Source organism: Hippocampus zosterae, chromosome 19 (genome assembly GCF_025434085.1).
Source record: "Hippocampus zosterae strain Florida chromosome 19, ASM2543408v3, whole genome shotgun sequence".
NCBI lineage: Eukaryota > Metazoa > Chordata > Actinopteri > Syngnathiformes > Syngnathidae > Hippocampus > Hippocampus zosterae.
The window spans coordinates 7,062,534-7,079,026 of NC_067469.1; the positions used below are offsets into that span (position 1 = coordinate 7,062,534).

A 16,493-nucleotide genomic window follows, 5' to 3' on the forward strand; every position below is an offset into this window, starting at 1 on the left:
ATCTGGATCATGTCAGTGCTTCCGTGACTTAAACCGACTTTAGTCTCGCTCTTTCCTATTTTCATGTTATCCTGACCTAGATCTTCCTGAATTGCTCCAAATGCTTTGTTTCCAATGTTCCGGCATGTTAGTGGTTGATGCACCTGACGGGAAAGCGTGTGCGTACACGAATACTTGATGCGGCGTGTTTTGTGAGATGCTGAGGAGTGCTCCACTGTTAGCTGTTCCACGTTAAAGAGAATTGTGCATTGTTTGTGTAAGATCATTACTGCATCTCATCGAATTTTTGATTTCATGGGCAATCTGACGATATGTGGTCTGAGGTCGCATTTTTTTGGAGGGTGGGGTGGATGGTGGGGGGTGCCAGGTACATGTCCTAAAACATATTTTCTTACAATAACTTATGGGAATGTCCAAGGTGTGTGTGCATATTGTTCATTCTCTTGTCGGGCTGGTGAAAAAACTCCTCGTAATCGGGGGCGCTTAGGGGCATTGCGTTCCGCATCCGTTCAGACCACTTTGAAAAGCCGTCGGTGAAACTTCGAGAGGCTGCAATAGTGGACAAGTCGCGACAGTTAAGACATCGACATGTATACACAGGGTGAGATCTGAAAGATGCAGTGACGTATTGCGGTGAAAAGACAATCCAAAGATATAAAAATAAAACATTTTTGAACTAACATGTGAGTAAAAGTGTTTGTGAGGTGTTTTTTTTTTACATTCGTTATATAATATATTGGATCAGGCGGAGGCAAAAGTGTGACAGAAGCAACGGAAGTTTCTCAAGTCATTTTTTTCCCCTTGTATCAAGCTCAAGCAGGACCTTGAAGGTTGCTTGATTCTCATGGCTGGCCTCATCTCGCCAGACTTCAGGTTACAGTACGACCTTACTCGTAGTATTTAACAATCGCCCTCCCTGCAGCACAAATGTGGCTCTCATTACTGGAGTACTGCAGTTGGAAGGGAAAACCTCAGGAGGCGGCGGGTAATGCGAAACAGATAGGCCATATCTTTATTACGACAGGCCAACACTTCCAAGGAGGACATACCTTTGGCATCATCGGGGGCTTGGAGGGAATCACGTTCGACATCTCGGCTCTGGGCTGGGAATGAGATGAGCCTATGAGGATGCAACAGAGGCGGGCGTTACCAGCCTGCCGGTGGTGATCCGTCTCCTTCAAGGAAGATCTGCTTGGCCTAAGACACAGACGAGCAACTTAAATGATGAGGGGGAGGGGGGGGGCAGTTTTCAATTTTTCATCAGCGCTACTGGAGGGCCACAAACGACCACACACTTCCGAACCAGATGTATGGGCGCGTGTGTGCGCGTGTGAGTGTGTGCCTGGTTTGCTTGCCGTCAGCCACACTCCGCCTTAATAGTACTTGACAGGATGAAATCCGCAAGAAAGCTTTCAGCCCACGAGGTAACAACCTGTAACCTGATCAAACTAGAAAATGTTTGAAACAGTTCGTCCGCCGCGTCTGAACATTTGTCTGGGACCGTTGCCAGATCGCAATCACGCTGAAAACCAATTAAAGTAAAGACCCTGGTGTGTGTCCTCGGAGAGGGTGTTAGTCTGCCGTCTCGAATTAAATGACCCTGTCATCACGTCCGTCGAAATCGATTCAGTAATTATCATGTAACGGCTCACAGTTGTTGTTCACCTTTAGTGTGATTAATTTTTTTTTTTTACCTCATGATGGAGAAATTGCTTCTTTCCAGCAGCAAAGGATGATTAAAATCGCAAATATCCCGACAAACTCAAGATTGTTATTGGCGTAGCTTTTTTATTAATAAATTAATTTGATTTGGAACACTGTTAAAGTTGCGAGGGACCTCAAGGAGCACATCCAGATCCCCTGAGCTTTATTATGACAACTAGGTGACACGGTAACAACTGGTTAGCATGTCCACCTCACAGTGCAAGGTTCGATTCCGGCTGCGGCCTTCCTGTGTGGAGTTTCCGTGTTCTCCCCGTGCCTGCATGGGTTTTCTCCGGGTGCTCCGGTTTCCTCCCACATTTCCAAAAACATGCATGGTTCATCGAACACTCTATCTAAACTGTCTCACGGTGTGATTGTGAGCGCGGGTAGTTGGTCGTCTATGTGTGCCCTGCGACTAGCTTACGACCAGTTCAGGGTGTATACCCAGTCTACTGCCTGAAGACAGCTGGGATAGACTTCGTGAGGAGAAGCGGATCACAAAATGGGTGAATGGAAGGTCAAGCTTCCAAACATGGGCTGGTTCAAGACGTGGCAGAATATAAGAGAAGCTGACAAAGGACATGGGGAGAAGCAGACTATTTATACACACGGGCTAACAAAGAGACAGGAAGGCAGGAAGTAAAGTTTCTGAAAACGAAAGGAAATAATTACAAAATAAAAGCAGACATGGCAAGATGAAAGACGGGACTAAAAACTGAGACCTTAACCTAAATGAAGAGATAGGACAACAAAAATGACAAGAAGGGATTGGCAACCACAATATCCAAGTCGTTACCAGATAAGCTAACAGTTAGCCTAGCTTCTTCTATTTCTTCTTCTACTCCTTTCCTTCAAAAGCCATCTTGCATTCATGTAGCGATGAACTGCGAGGCAGCCTGAGGTATTTTCCATCGTCATGTATGGGGCCTCTAACATTTTAAAAATGGTTTAAGATGTTAAAAATGTGTATTTGGGTACCCCTGCTTCACACTTGGTTTGGTCCTTTTGTGTTACACGCTTGGGCTAATAAAGAGGAAAATGTCTTTTCCCAGATGTTAACTCCCGCTTTAAGCCGCGCAGCTGCGAGCGCTCTCGCCGACGTCTTGAAATCATAACTCTCTCTCCCCCAAAGCGCATTCAACGTGGGCTCAAATATGGACATTCTATCTTAAATTGCACTGTCAAAACTGATTTGTTCATTATGGAAGCCCCGGGCCGCTTTTTACATACTAATGGCGTCTTCCTGGGGACGGAAGGCGTCGCTTTGCATTCTTTCATTGGCGGCTGAAATATGGCAGCGGACGTTTGATGGATCGCCGGGATGCTTCACGCGGACAGTCGCCGTCTCGTGAGAACGAATTCCGCTGACTCCGTCCGGCTGCGTTCCCATCAGTTCCTCGGCTATGCTGACATCAACCTTGATTGGTACGATGGAAGAAAAAAAACACACATAAATCAATAAATAAATAAATATTGTTTTGACTCTCTTGACGCACACGGTTAAAATCTCTCTGGAGAATTTTGAGGGAAATCACACAAAGAGTATTACGTTCTAACTGGGCTATGTCAAGCCATGGAGCATTTGCACGCCACCAAACATTTATTTTTACTTCCCCTCTTGAACAGATTTAAATTTTTCCATTTGAGTTGGACAAGTTTGTGGTCACAATAATGGTGGAAAAAGCTTAGGAATTATTTATCCTCTGTGTCGACTTTTCATTACGGAAGGTCCACTCGCTAAAGTTATAATCAGTATCAATCAATCAATAGTTCACCCGTCCACCCAACGTATAAAAATCCTGATCCAGAAATGAGCTAATGACACTGCCTATCTTTTCAAGGAAAAAAAAATATAATACAAAATTGAGAGGGACCCCATTTTAGGGTTACTTTACAAGAACCTAATTTGACGCCAACATAACAGAGGAGTCAGTGGAACTGACTGACGATAAAAACAATCTTGACATTCCATCAATGAGGACAGCACCGGCGTTCTCGTCATTCTGAAAAGGGGACTTTGTGGAGAGTTGACTTTTTTACAAGGTGCCCCGCCATCTGAATCCAATTTTTTTTTCCTTCTCCAAATGAGTCAAAAAACAGAAGCATGCAAAATACTCCGATTTGAATTTGGTGACATTGGGATTGGGACTCATTATTCAAGTACATGCCCACTCAACTCAGAATACATTACATTTCTGTGTTTTATCCGATGCCCCTTACGCATTCAAACACACACAAACTTCGATCGGTCCTCTTTGGGGGTGGGGTGTGTCGTCACCAGGGAAGTGGAAAACATTCACTGGAGCCGGCCGGTTGGTTTGGCTAATTGGTGCAGTGTGAGCGTCTGGGTGTGAGTTGTGGCCTACAGCAGCTCTCTCACGACCCTTTTCTTTTCCTGGACACTTTTCTTGCTGTTAGCCTACGCTATGCTAGGCTATCGGTATCAGGCAACAGGAGACATTCGCATCTTCTCATGTTGTCAGGCGCTGATTTATCATTTCCTCTTCGGGGGCGAGGCGAAATTTAGCCTTTCATGTTGCTCTTCAGGGATGTTGCAGGGGGTCCCCTTTCGCTGACAACCCACCGCCGCGCGACAAACGAGAGATTCTTCAAAGACGACCCTAGGCTTTCTCTCTTTGTCCGGCCCCATGCCATTCATTCCTTCCTTCTCAAATATCATCGCGGGCGAACAACAGAAAGAGTACGGACGTCCTTTTCAAACAGGGTATCCGCTTGTCTTTTCTTCATCCGTCAGCACGTTTCCCCCAAAACACAGGCAGACGTAACAAGAGGCAGCCAAACGGTAACACTGGCAAACTATACAAACAAAATCTGGCGGTCTTTTATGTGACATTGTGCAAAGTGACTTTGCCTTACGTTAAGAGTCCAAATTTCCTCAAAATGCCCTCTGGAGGTAAGAAATGAAAGTTTTCTTAACCTAAAGACGACACTTGGTTGACATTCTTCAACAAGCTGAGCTGCCTTGGGGCGTTTTTATTTCCTGTCTCGTCGTCCCCTGTGGTCTCCCACCCAGATCGACGGTGCTGACCACAGGCCATTCTCACCCCCCCCCTCCCACCTCCCGACGCAAGGACAGTCTTACTTTTCCTCTCCCATCGAGCTATTCTCTCGCATTTTCTGAGTTGCTCCACTTTTTCTACGCGACTCATTTCCACATATCAAAAAACAAAAACGACTCTCGGTGGCTCAACGATGTCACGGTTTGAGGTTTTCGTGGTGGAGGACCCAAAGGTTAGAGAGCAGCCGTAATCTCAAAAAGTATTCATCCGGGAAAAAAAATGGTAAAAAGACAACATGAGTCACGACAACGGCAACAAATAATGAACGGCGACTATCAATTAGCATGTCTGTGGTCTTTTACATTATGTGACAGCATCGAGCTAGGGTGAGTATTTCCGACGCAAAGTTGTTTGAGATACACGAGTTGTAATCTCTTTGTTTTATGTTTAGTTTGACAGTGAACTTCATTCGGGAGTTGAAAGCCTCTTTAGTGGGAAATCGGCCGGAGTACTGCTTATTGTAAATTCCGCCACACAGTGCTGACATCCTTGATGATGTCAGTATTTTTTTGTCCTCGGATTGCTTGGACCAAGCGAAACTGGTCATGGTCAAGTAGCAAAAAGACAAGCAAGTCTGTCACGATTTGTATAAGGGAATACGAACAGAACATTTCTGCTCGAAACTATTTTTAAAAAATTCAGGTTTATTAAATAAATATTGATTGTGAACTGCTTCAGGTGATGCACGTGGCACAGCTGGATTTTTTTTTTGTATAATACTTTTTTTTTTTTTAACTGCGATGGAATAGTGCGGTATTAAGAGGTGGATTAAGTCAGGCAAGTCCCCAGTGACGGCTCAGGTATCAAATGTACGACCCGCCACTGGTAATTAAGGCGAGTGTGTGGGACCGATCCCACGTTTGGGCCGTGGGCGTTGCGAAACCTGTGAAAGCCATTACGGCTGCGGCAAAACTTAAATCATGATCGCGAGGCAGCTGCAAGAGCGCTAACCTGCCAGAAAAGTCCCGTTAATGCACACTGACACTGGACCGGCAGCTTTACGGGGTGACAGATTGACTGCCAGCAGTAAAACAGCGTCGGCGAGCGTGTGAGTCAAAGTGTGATGTGATGTCACGAGGCGTGGAAGTCAGTTTTATCCCGAAGGTGCGTTTCAATTTGACGTGACGCTCCATTTAAAAGTAACAGCCTATTTCTAGCAGATGCTTACTAAGTAGTCCATCCTTTGGGATGAAGAAGTTGTTGGGGGAGGGCCTCATTAGGGGTGAAGGGGACAAGGGGGGGGTCTTTGGCATTTGAAGGATGGGGTGATGACGGTAGCATGTTGTTTGTGTACAAAAGTGATATGGCTCGGAACACTGCTTTGACACTTGTAGCTGCGCAAGACAAATGACGAAATGCATCATCCCGTGTTGGCGCCCGTGTTGGGTTTTGTTCAGCGTTTTCTATTGACCGCACTTTTCGTATTTTCTAAACTCCTTCAAAAGTGAGCTTGTCCCTTGAGCGGTTGTAATAGGGACAGTAAATTGGGAATCTACAGGAAGCATTATTTTAAACATTTTAAAGAAAGGATACTTTTTTTTTTTAAATGTGACTGTTTTACGATACCGTGTGCATGTTGTGATGCAGCAAATACAATCCAATGCATCCTGATTTATATAGCGCTTTCACAACAGCTGCAGCTGGAACAAAGCGCTGAACAAAACGGTTCAAATAAAGTAAAATAATGTTGAAGCTAGCTTTTTTTTTCTTTGACTTTTATCATAGTAACTTGTACTCTTGGTTTTATTCAGAGGTGCTGAGTAGCCCAAAATCTTCTCTCAATCAAGCTTAATCTTTAGAATAATAGGACTCAAGTCTCCAAATAATTACTTAAAAGTCGGCACTCAAGTACTGAGCGGTAACGTTGGATTGTCTTTTTAACCTGAGCATGAATGTCAAATAGAAAGTACAATTTAAAATAGTTACTGAAGGGAATGTAATTGAGTAAATATAGCGCAATGCTACCCGCTTCTTGTTTCAGTGTACCTTAAAAGTACATGGCCGTTCACCTCAATGCTATCCGGATAGTCCTCCGATCTGGATGCTAATTATAACAACACAACATAAGAACAGACTTCGGACAGGTAGCAACCAGTGTGTTGACTGTATTTGCCAAACCAACGTGATGCATTTTGAACATGCGCCCAATCCGGTAAAGGTCACCTAACTGGGAAGTCACGCTGATTAAATCAAGTGTCCCTGATGTGCTTTTATGTTCCTGCCTGATTACGCTTGGTGTTTATTTGTGCAGACCTGCATCATGACCCGCGGCGATTTACACAAGCGCTGTGATAATATTGTCACAGTCTTAATGGAGCCTAATGGACTGCATAGTGTACATTGTGTAAGTGTCGTCGGTTTGGTAGCCGAGAGGGGGTCGGGGGGGGTTGAAGCACGCTGGCAAAGGTGGAGGAGACTCATCTGAAATAATTATTCACGACAATTAGTGGATTGTTGTTTATCTATCGAAGCCGGTGACGAATGGTGACAGTCAGAACAAATGACAGGCTCTTCCACTAGATGGCAGAATTACAAATAACCTGCGCATCCATCCATTTCTATTCTTTTTGTTCCACTTGATCAGCAGAGCGATCAAACAAGAGCGAGTAAATGTGTGAGTAAATAAGACGATAATAATGGCTGGTTAGTTTGTGTGCGAGCGACTTGGCGTGAGTTGTTACGTCTTTTTAAAATTAAGCCCCGTCTACCAAGGACGTACTTGTACGTCTAAGTTTTTTTTTTTTTGCGTCATAGAGAGGAGGAGGGTCTGATGCAATCTGTGAATGACAATAAGCCGTTTGCATTGTAAATCATGTAAAAAAGCGACCAGTAGGTGGCAGTGGTGAATCACATGCTTGAAATGCATGCTTTTACAAAAGGCGCTTTTTCATCGTTTTTTTTGTCCAGGAATCGCCATTTTTATGAAACTTAGCCATTTTGTAATGCCGATTACTGAAGAATGGAAAACGTTTTTTTTCTGCTAAAATTAGAGAGTCCAAACTTTATTTTGGTAGGCTCCATGTTTACATAGCATCAGAACCAAATATTTTGTGGGCCTTGCAATATCTGTCAAAATCCAGTAAAACGCTGGGATTGAGGGGGTTGCTCCAGTGAAAATGGCTGGGATTGAATGAGTTTTTTAAAAAAAAGTTCCGTAGGTTTTTTTTTTCTTTCTGAGATGTAACACCGAACATCCTTTTCCCACACGAGTGGGACAAAGTGAAGGTTGTGTGTGCTGTCCGCTCAAATGTCACAATGCCTGAGCGGTACTATTCTTGTAACCGGCATCGAGCAGCCATTCCTCACCCGCGTGCCTCTCCTACGTGCCCGCAGAGGTTGTGCATAGTGACAGTGTGTGTTTGAGTGTTGATGGCAAAGCAAAGTCACCTGTGCATCCAGAGCGTTGCCAGGTTGGGCAGACAGCTGAATGGCTTCTTATTTCAGTTTGATATTAAAACTGGGCGGGGGGGGGGGTCATGAGTTGAGGGCGCTAGCTGACGCAACCTCTCGCAGTGGCGTGCAGATTGGAGTAAAGCTCCAAGCATAAGATAAGCATACACACGGGGGCAGAGTGGATCGGGTGTCCAACGGTTTCGTCTGGTACCTGCGGGGTAATCTACTTGACAGACGATGGCGGGCTTTTGACGAGCACCTCGATGTGCATTTGCATAAGCTAAAGCCTACTGTCTAAATCGCAGCCTTTTCAGTTTCAAAAATTACTTAATTAAAAATTAATTATTGTTGAAAGTTTAGATAATTAATTAATTAATTAATTAATCAGACGTGATTAATTAATTAAAATTAATACTATATCGTGATGTCGATTTGAAGTTGATTTATTGTTCAGCCCGACTATAGACTCACCTATGTGCTGCAACCTGCCATCCTCAGCCTCCTCCTCCTCCTGGGAGATGGCAAAGGCTTCTTTCCGACTAATCCTCCTAAAGAGAGAAAAGAGCTCTTTAAGCAGCGGCCAGCTTTGATCCTGGACATATGAAGAGACAAAGAAAAAAAACTGACATAAGCTACTTACACGGACAGGTCTTTTTCTTTCACTTCCTTCGTCTCTCGGCTCATCTCTCACCTAAACACGTCACGCCGGACGCCAAGGTCAGGAAGGTTGCCCCGGGGCGGCGTCCTTACGATATGTTAGAAGGATCAAATTTGATCCCGTGCATTCCCTGTCGATGCGAAAAATAGGCTTCGGAGTCTCAACGTAAACAGCGTTTTGTAGACTAAACATGCGAACTTGAAAGAGCCTCCTCAAACAGACTCCCAATTACATTTTGCTGTGATTTTCGAAGAAGACTGAGGCAGGATAGCTGGAGAGAGTCGACCATCCGGCCATTTATTATCTGAATCACTTATCCTATACGGAAGAGCAATGCGTGCTTGTTTCCAGCTGTGCTTTTGTCAAGTGACATTTCCTGTAAAACTAGCACAGAACTTGCAAACTGAGTTGATGATTTATGCTCATTTTAAAGCTTTATGCATAATGTGATTTAAAAAAAAAAATCCATTCAGGTCGCCAGCCCCAGCTTCTACACGATCGTATCTGTGACCTTGAATGTGTGTGGATTTAAAAGGTGCCTGTTGAGTGACGTGGGAATCAGCTGTAGTAAGTTCCTCAGGTTAGTAAGCACATAAAAGCTCAAAAACATGTCTTCTTTTATTGTTTATCTTCAGCTTTCTTTGTATGCCAAATGTAAGTGTTTTCAGTCAAAAAGAAAACGGCAAAAATAAGTTGGTATCACCGTTTCTACACTTTTGCAGTGGAGCATATTTGAACCTCTCATGTTGTGTTTCTGTGTGGTTGCGTGACACATCTGCTCATCTACAGCGCAAATTGGGGAGGGGGGGGGGTGGTGAAGTTTGTTGTGTTGAAGCAAGCATCAACAGACGCATCCGTGGGTTCGGGTGGGTGCGTGACACAAGATCCCAAACACACACATTGGTACCTAATGATGATTAATACACTGCATTGATGATCGTGTGTGTGTGTGTGTGTGTGTGCGTGTGTGTGTGTGTGTGTGTGTGTGTGTGTGTATATGTATGTGCGTGTGTTGACGTGTTTGTTGATACGAGCAACCTTTGCGGCGCAGCGACCCTTGAACTTGAAATATATACAGAAACACACACGCACACACATTATAAACACTCCATTCAAGCTCCAGGTGTTCAACATGCATGCACACACACGCACACCCTACGCACACGCACACGCACACGCACAGCAGTAAATAGAAAAGAACATGAGGACTGTCTCAAAACCTTTTTTTACATAAAAGTAAAAAAACAGACACATTTTGAAATGTACACAAAATATGACAACAATGACATACAATAATTGTTCACTTAAACAAAACATACCAGCATCCAAAAATAGTTTCCCTCTTGTGGGTTTTATGCCATTAAAACAACATATTCCCATATGTCAACATAGTGAACCGACTAACAAGGAATACTAAACGAGCTAAGGAGAACATCTAAAAAACTATTTACACGCTGCAACAATGAGGCACTCTAAAGCGGGCGCGCCAGCCCAAAGCCCCCGTCCACACATTGGCTGTCTCGTCGGATTTTGATTTAAATCACTGCGTGACGGCTGCACTCATGGCCAACAATGAGGCGCTCTGAAGTGGCCCCACCAGTGGAATATCCAAAAGGAAGATTCAGCTAGCCAAATGCTCATCGCAATTGTGCCGGCTAACTGCTCGTGCGAATGACAGCCCTTCTAAGTTCTTATATAGTGGGGGAGGGGCTATGGTGATTCTCCACAATTAACTACAATTAACTACAATTAACACAATTAACTACAATTAACACAATTAACTACTGGTTCTTATTCTTTACACGTTTTCAAGAGTTATCTTCAAACATGCCTTATGAGTTTTTTTTTCTTTTCTAATGTTATCTACAACAGCGTGTGAGTACTCTCCCTCCGAGTTTGAAGTTGAAAAATTGCAAATGGGGGCGGGGCGAGTGACTGCAAGTAATGAGTGTGTCACGATGGCGATGAACCTCCAGTCAAGTCAGCCTGATGACCAACATCTCCATGACACTCTAGATTACATTCCTCCTCTTCCTCTTCCTCATCTCGCCGACTCCCCCTCACTCGTGCATCAGCCGACAGTAAAAAGTGCTTTTATCAATTTACGTCACTGCTACAACCTTTTAATGTTTTTGTTTTCCGCGAACATGTCGTGCAAATGTTTACTTGGGAGCTGGATAACCGCAAGACTTTGACAGCATGTTTGACGGTGCGCTCGTCCCGGATAACGGCAGCAGAAACATCCCGTGCTTCCCACATTATGCCACCGACGCAGGTGCGGTGTGGGAGAGGAATGTGAGGATTCTGCCGTATCTACTGGCACGCATGTGAATGGGATGTCTCCACAAGGGATGATGATTGGCCAATTTGAAAGAAATATTTGTTAGCATATTGGCAGATCAACTTGATATACGAGTCAGCAAAAAGTTCGGGAAATTGGCTTTGGGGTAAAATTTCAGTATGAACCCAAAATGGACTTTCAGTGTGCAGATGTTCACCTACTGCAGGTGAATCTGAAACGAAGAATGGAGGTTACTACAGGTCATTTTAGGTTCACCTTGAAATTTCAGATTTTTTGTGAGTAATGGATGTGGGCGCCAGAAAGCGACTGACAGGAATCCCGCACTCAGACCCCCCCGCACTCCCCCAAAAAGTCCTTCTCATTGATATCCAAATCCATTAAACATGAGATAAGGCCATTTGGAATGCTTTAAAAGGTCTTCAAAAATATTTGGAAGCCTCGTCAGGCGCTGCATTGTGGGAGTTTTTTTGGACCATCTCATGGTTTTCGTCTGGCCAAGGATCTGAATGCCAATCACAAGACTCTTTTCCCGCTCCAGGGCAGTGGTTCACTTGCTGGCAATGCGTTTGGGCGTTGATAAACAGAGGGATGAGGAACACAAACGCAGAAAACCTGCAGTACGAGATATAAACGCACTTGGAAATATTTAGCAGATAATCTGACTCCCCACTTGTCCTCTCAACAAGATCAATTCGTTTAATTAAATTTTCTTGTATAACAAGTGCAGTTTTCCTATATTAATTTAATTCAATGTCATTACTCCCATCAACCCCATCAACTTTGTGAAAAACGACCAATATTATTGCACTTTTTACTGCGTCACACTGCTGTACTATACTGCCCCCGGTGGTCAACTTGCACACACCAAGAACGGTCACAACGATTTTATCATGACGCACAATTCTTTACATCCTATTCAATTCAGTTATGAATATACATTTTGAAAAGGAAATATGGCGAGTTACTTTCCTTATTATTGTCCACTCTTTCAAAAGTCATAAATAAAATGTACTGACTCATTAACTCACTCATGACCAACAGCAGTCTTTTTGTGACCTATGCACGGTATGTCTTGTCATGTTTTGGAATTGTGTTGCTGGAAAATAGTCTAGTTAAAAAAAGAATTATAAAAAATTAACAAGTTAAAAAAAAAAATAAGTTATTTTATTTTTTATAGTTCCTGTTTAAATACGTCACTGCATAGGATTTTGCCCTCTTAGCACCTGTTTCATATTCTATCCTGAAAGTCAATGTGAATGTTTTGTAGCGGTAAGATGATACTTCATTGGGATAGTCAAAATCATGCGTTGCGCAGTTGCCATTCCACTGGGGAAAAAAAAGTTCAAATGTTAGGGACATATATTTAAAAAAAAAAAAGGCTGATTTTGATGTCAGCAGCAGGCGTTGCTAAGGACATGAATAATGGACACCTCTTCATGGAAATCGTTGCAGTGTGTTACGGTGACCTGGCTCGGACTGCAATACGAAATGGAATTTGACCACCGTGAACGTTATTGTTTGCACCTGTGCCGCTTCTGCTTTGACTTTTACATTTCTTTTCCACAAATAGCAGCAGCTATACACTCATGGTCCCTTTTTTCCTATGTCAGTGTTTAGTTTGGTGGATTTATCTAGTCATCCTTTCAATCGGTGCGCTCCCACGCGATGTAAATGTATATTTTGTAAATGCCTTATCCAATGCGGGCCCCCCTTTTTTGTTGCATTTACATGATGAAACCAGACTTCTTTCTGTCTGTGGGTGTTTAATGGTCATTCACCATTGTCGATTATTTTTTTTTTAACCTTACAAAAGACCTTTTCCGATAGATTTCAACAATGATGGACTGCATGACGCCGCTTTTCCTCATCAGCCGCACACATTGAACAGCAAGCCCGTTCTAATTTGATGACTTTTTGGAAGGCGCTCACAAATTCAGGTCCGCCCCGGCGCGCCTGCGACGGGACGGCCAAGACAAGCGCACGCTTTTTGCTGCCGTTCTACAAATGAGCGCAAATGGAGCGAGAGGACGCGGTAGGAGGCGGACGGCAAGCGCTTCCTGTTTAAAGCCTACGAATACACATCGTGCTGTATTAGATGAAGAACAAAGCAGACAAATATGCCGGATTTATTTTCTAGGCAGCGGGGCGTCCAACCTCTGATGTTTTTAGCATCTCTCTGTGATTTTTTTTCACATTGGGGCAAAAGTGGCAGGTCTGGAATATGGCACTTAACCTTCCATCCATCCATTTTCTAATTCGCTTATCCTCACAAGAGTCGCGGGCATGCTTGATCCTATCCCAGCTGTCTTTGGGCAGCAGGTGGAGGTACACCCTGAACTGGTGTACCTACTGACAGCCAATCACAGGGCACGCATAAGTGAAAAAGCATCTGCGCTCACAATCACGCCTAGGGACAATTTACAATGTTCCATTAACCTGTCATGCACGTTTTTGGAATGTGGGAGGAAACTGGAGTACCCGGAGAAAACCCACGCAGGCACAGGGAGAGCATGCAAACTCCACACATCAAGGCCGGAGCCAGAATCGAACCCCGCACCTCTGCACGGTGAGGCCAATGTGCTAAACAATTGCCCACCGTGCCGCCCCACTTAACCTTCCATCCATCCATTTTCTGTCCAGCTTGTCCACAGTTTGAAGAGTTTAAAGTTATATGTCCACTATTGAGCACTACACAGGGTCTTGAAATTGTTTTTGGGAGAGAAAAAAAAAAAAGCAAGCAAGTACAGTACTGTTCCTGGGTTTTTGGCCCCTTAAGTGGTTGTTTCCTCAGCCTTTGTTTTCCTAGCGTTGCACATAAAAGGATGCATTTGCAGAGAGAATGGGACAAGAGGAGGCTAATCGTGGAGACCAGCAACATCGGAGGACACTCGGGGAAGTAAAAAAAAATTTTTTAAATAAAACACACACACACACTCGTCTGAATTTGGGCTCCTCACTCTTCAAAAGCAAATTGAAAGAAGAGATAGTTTGAGGTTGTCCCGCCAAGACTAAAATAATTCCAGGTGTCTGGCACGGAATACATTTGGAGACACTCCCTTGCGGTTCCCATCCTTTGTAATTGTGAAAACAGTCGGCTCGAAGTTCCTTTTGGGCCATGACAGTAAAATCAATAGCTGACTTTAGACGGAACCAATAAACGTTTTTGGACCTTATTTAGACACATTATATTTGGAGTGGTATGTGTTCTCTCTTTCTCTTCCAGTTGTTGGATTCCTGGCCTGGCTTCCTCATCTTTTATTCACCCCCCGCCCCCACCACATTTTTCCCATGGATTTGATATATTCAACATTGTCCAAGATGACGGTATCCTTACTCACTGTTTACACACATCAAAGTTACTTTTTTGAAAAAAAAAGCGCTCAAGTGCGTACGTCGTCGTGTTATTGTCTTCCCATGAAATTGATCTCAGTTGCGCACAATGCTTCAAGTTCACATGATGGATTACCAACAGCGACTCATCCATCACCTTTAAGGATACCTGACAAACAACATTATCGACTCCGACAAGGAGGTAATCTTTGAGGTTTAACGACACGTCTCTTCTGTTTATCTCTTTGAATTCTTGTTTATCGTGGGAATATGTTCCAGACCCGCACAAAAATTTGAGATACAAGTGCGCCAAGGTCAAATTCTCCCGCCCCCCTCAAAAAAAGACAATCACAGTTTAAAAAAAAAAAAAAAGGGAAATGCATTGCTCCAATTTCGATGTGAATGATCCACTGTTGAAATCTGGATTTCGCCGGGGAGACGTTTCGTATACTTTGTAGTTTTTTTTTGTTTTTTTTACAGGAGGTGATGCTTTTATGACGAAATTAATTTAATCCGCATCGTGCCCATTTTTTTTTTCCGTATCGAAAGCAGTCCCCTAACACGCTAAATAAATAAATAAATAGAACTTGTGAAACATGTCGAGACGATTATGTTTGATCTTGAAGGCTTAAAAAAAAAAAAAAAAAAGGAGCGACAAGGTTTGCGGAAATCAATCTTGATCCAAAGTAAACAAAATGTCAACACCAAACTTCCTCACTCATTGATTTGACAGGCGGTCCATGTTTAAACCTTGGACATGGTCCGCGCTCTCCCGAGTGCTCATGTCCTTCAAATTCGTTTTCCAGACTCTTCATATTTTTCACACGCATGTTTCGTTTCCTTTCAACGGGTTCTAAAGTCTCCCTTTTTTTTTGGTCAGGTCAGCGCTTGAAAAAAGACTTGTCACTCACTATTGGGTCATAACAGGAATGATGCTGCTGTTATGGAAAGCTGTTTGAGCGTTTATTTCAAAATCCTTGATGTTAAAAAATGGCATTAGTAGTGGCAAAATAAATTAACATTATGAGCAAGATATTTGCGCCGCAGGCATTCGACTTGTGTGCTGATTTGTCTAAGTAGTGAGGATAAACAGCGAGATAACGGGTGCACCTCAAGATGGACATCAAGTAATCCATTAAAATGCAAAAACAGCTTTCCAGCGGGGATTGATAAATGCTGTTGATGTTATGACACAACGGCCGCTTGTCGTGCGCTTCCTTTTATCATCGCTCATCATCTCCATTAGCGGCGCGGATTGGAAATGCCGAGGACAGATGGCGTTCTAAGCCGCTGTTTCCCCACACGTTTGATCCCCCATAGACGGGCAACCAACCAGAACCTGGCGGCGAGTAGCGACGCTTATCAGCGCAGTGACAGCAAAGGGGAAAAAGCCGCCTTGTTGCCAGTTAGATTGGATCGAATGCGAGGTGAGCGACGTGTTTGAGAGCAGGTGTGGTACACGTGAAGAACTTTTTCATCGGGCACCTCCTGGGGGCCGTGAATGCACCTATGGCTACTTTCACTAACTGTACCAGTGACAGAGCAAACATAGCATAGTCTACAAACCAGGAAAACGAAATGTTCAAGTTACAAAATGCCCCAACAGGAAAATATTGCCTCTTGTTATGAAAGAAATTTAAAGATACGAAAGGTAGAAATACAGTATGGTCTGCCCATCGCAGCTCCTGGTTTCCTGAATGCAACTTACTTATAGCTGCTCTCAATATTTTTATGCTTCAGAAAACATTTATGTCAGAATTTGGGGGAGCTTGGAACGAATTAGGGCATTTACATTGAAAACGTGTCTCTACTTACAAATTTTCTAGTTACGAAATTTCATCCAGAACCAATTAATGTCGTAAATAGAGGTACCACTGTATTTTAAGCCAAGACCAATTTTCCAATTCAAATGTCTTTATTATTTTTATTACACCCCTCCTTCTTACAAACAGGCTGCAATTAAATCAACAGTACCTTCAAAAAGAATGCTCTCAGTTCTTAGAGTGTCACAGTATCATCAGTAGGT

At 43.5% G+C, this 16,493-nt stretch overlaps 1 long non-coding RNA gene across 2 annotated transcripts in view; it reads right to left on the bottom strand.

Annotated features, from left to right (window-relative positions):
• Positions 1–8,650: 8,650 nt before the first annotated feature.
• LOC127592675 (uncharacterized) overlaps positions 8,651–16,493 on the bottom strand; it is a 44,137-nt gene continuing 36,294 nt past the window's right edge. For both annotated transcript variants that reach the window (XR_007960172.1, XR_007960173.1), the window contains exon 3: positions 8,651–8,725. This is a non-coding gene — a long non-coding RNA (uncharacterized LOC127592675). The remainder of the gene's footprint in view (positions 8,726–16,493) is intronic.